We start from the raw sequence: 3,351 nt of genomic DNA, 5'->3' as shown, positions 1-3,351 counted from the left end.
ACGGTGGATCCGTCCATGTTCACCTCTTATTAGAAGTGTTTCGCAGCTATTCGCATGCTTGCATATGGAGCGTCGGGTGCTCTCTCATTGATGAGTACTTGCGAATGAGCGAGATCACCTGGCTCAAGTCGATGTACAGGTTTAAGTTCTGCAAAGCCGTGATTGCAGTGTTTAGCAAGGTTTACTTGAGGCAGCTAAATGTTGCCGACATTGGTCGGCCGTTGTCAATCAATGAGGAAATTGGCTTCTAGGAATGATTGGAAGGATAAATTGCATGCATTAGAGGTGGAAGATATGTCCTTTTGCATGAAAGGGGCAATGTAGTGGGCATGCAGAGGGGTTCAAGGTCATTCTTGGGGTAGTTGCATCACAAGAGCTACGAATTTGGCACTCTTTCTTTGACATGGCAGGTACCATAATGACATCAGTGTGCTCGAGCTCTCTCTGGTATTATTCAGACTTGTAGAAGGCAATGCTCTAGTGGTTCAATGGTAATGCATATGACAAGCCATATTATGCAGCTGGTGGCATCTATCCCGACTTAGCCACACTTGTGAAAACCATCCGCGATCCCACAACAGAGGAAAACAGAGGTTTGCCAAACAACAAGAGGCTTGTAGGAAAGATGTGGAGGAGGCATATTGATGTGATCCAATCTTGGTGGGCTATTGTTCGTCACCCTGCTAGAACATGGAGCCTTGAGACCATGTGTGAGGTGATGACCGCTTGTGTGAATGCACAATATGATCATTGAGGAAGAGCGTGATGATGCACGCCTCCATGATCAAGGATGGGATTTCAGGGCAATTTGGTTGAGCCACAGACTTGGGCATGTATGTTTGAAGAGTTCCTCCATGTGCACACTAACCTCCTTGATCGCTGCATTCACTCCCTGACCGTCGGATTCACTCTGTGATCGCCACATTCACAATCGTCTTCAGGTGGAATTGATTGGGCGTCAGTGGGCCTTAGCAGGCCACGAGAAGTTGGCACCCCATCTCATTTTATTTGTTTAATTGAGAACTATGCTTGTGAACTACGTTGTTTATTTGGACGTGTGCTACTTAAGTATATTTGGTTTCAACATCATACATCCCAAGGTAATATGAGTCTATAACATAATATTAACACAATGTATAAAATCACATCTAAGTTACTACCCAGATAGTAACTTAAACTAATAAGATGATATATATTACTAGTCTAAGTTTCTCTCCACTATGACCGGACTGTGCCTAGCGTAGCGGCTAGCTCCCCCTAAGCGTCCATTCGTCACCGGCCGTGTGGAACCAAGCTCACGGCTCGAATGTGCCTTCCTGAATACGTACAAGTTCCAACCTTCGCTCGCTTCATTGGAATTTCAGGACAGAAGTAGCTCCGACCTCCGAAGCTTAGCAAGAAACCATCCTTTCTTCACCCCTCCGCTAGAAGTAGCTCGCGATCTCCATCAGGAGTTCCATCAGGAGATCAGCATGGTGTAGGCATATTTTTCGGCCGCATAGATGCGGATGCGAACAGTCACTTAGCATCCGTTTACGTCACTCTGTTGAAGATATCCTAACGCAATTCCACCGTGTGATGAAGCACAAAAAGATGACTATCTTTGTCCCATGGTCCCATACGGCGCGTGGCGATCCACATGAACGGACGTGATTGGTCGAGTGGGCGGGGCTGTATTCGTGCTTGCGGAAATTGCGGGACTGGCTCGACTAAAGAAACAGAAAGACGATAAGCTGCCGGCCCGTGCCTAGCGGCTAGCTCCTAGGCGTCTATTCGTCGCCGGCCGTATGGAACCTCCAAGCTTGCACATTGGAATTTCAGGACAGACCATGGACAAGGATTTTGTGCATATGGAAGTCAGTGCTCCCTTCACTTTTGGATTTTTGAAAATTTCAGATTCTTATATTTCTCTGCTTTAAAGAATTATGACATTAAATATGTAGATAGATGTGTATACGAGGATTCGAATCAAAAAAAGTCTCGTCAAAAAATACATTATATTTTGGGAGATGCAAAAAAGACAAATTTCTGACAGTAAACTGTATTTTCCAAAATACAGAGTATTTTTTAATGGGATTTTTTTTGACTACACTCCTCGTGTCTAAATCTATCTACATATTTAATACCATAATTTTTGAAAACATAAAAGAGCGAGGTTTTGAAAATTTTCAAAAATCCAAAAGTCCAATCAGCACTGGTGCTCATGTGCACATGGTACTTTCCGACAGACCATGCACTAGTTTGGACGCTGAGCTTATTAAATTCGGAGGCCACACTCTCGGAACCCATCGAGCAATCTGTTAAAATGTGTTTTTTAGAGCATCTCCACTCGCGTCCTCCAAACCGTTCACCAAACGGCGCCGAATTGAGCGTTTGGGGGACGTGTTTCGTTCTTGCCGTGTTTGGGGACGTCGCTCCCCAGCCGCGTCCTCCAAACGACGCCACCCAACATTAAAAATAATTTTAATAGAAAAAGAAAACTCTTTACTAATATTTAAATAGTTGCAACATAAACAAATTACATATAAAACTTCAAAAAAACATAATTAAATTATTTTAAACTACTTCTCTTCTTATTTGATGATGGCCCCGTCTCGTCGTCGTCTTCACAGTGGCGCTTCCTGCTCTGTTGGAGATATGCCCAAGAGGCAATAATAAAGTGGTTATTATATATCTTCATGTTTATGATAAATGTTTACATACCATGCTATAATTGTATTAACTGAAACATTGATACATCTGTGTTATGTGAACAACAAGGAGTCCCTAGTAAGCCTCTTGTATAACTAGCTTGTTGATTAATAGATGATCATAGTTTCATGATCATGAACATTGGATGTTATTAATAACAAGGTTATGTCATTATGTGAATGATGTAATGGACACACCCAATTAAGCGTAGCATAAGATCACGTCATTAAGTTATTTGCTATAAGCTTTCGATACATAGTTACCTAGTCCTTCGACCATGAGATCATGTAAATCACTTATACCGGAAAGGTATTTTGATTACATCAAACGTCACTGCGTAAGTGGGTGGTTATAAAGGTGGGATTAAGTATCCGGAAAGTATGAGTTGAGGCATATGGATCAACAGTGGGATTTGTCCATCCCGATGACGGATAGATATACTCTGGGCCCTCTCGGTGGAATGTCGTCTAATTAGCTTGCAAGCATATTAATGGTTCATGAGAGACCACATATCACGGTACGAGAAAAGAGTACTTGTCAAGAGACGAGGTTGAACAAAGATATAGAGATACCGATGATCAAACTTCGGACAAGTAAAATATCGCGTGACAAAGGGAATCAGTATCGTATGTGAATGCTTCATTCGATCACTAAGTCATC

This window comes from Lolium rigidum, chromosome 3, assembly GCF_022539505.1.
Source record: "Lolium rigidum isolate FL_2022 chromosome 3, APGP_CSIRO_Lrig_0.1, whole genome shotgun sequence".
Classification (NCBI taxonomy): domain Eukaryota; kingdom Viridiplantae; phylum Streptophyta; class Magnoliopsida; order Poales; family Poaceae; genus Lolium; species Lolium rigidum.
Note: the sequence above shows the minus strand (reverse complement) of the source record.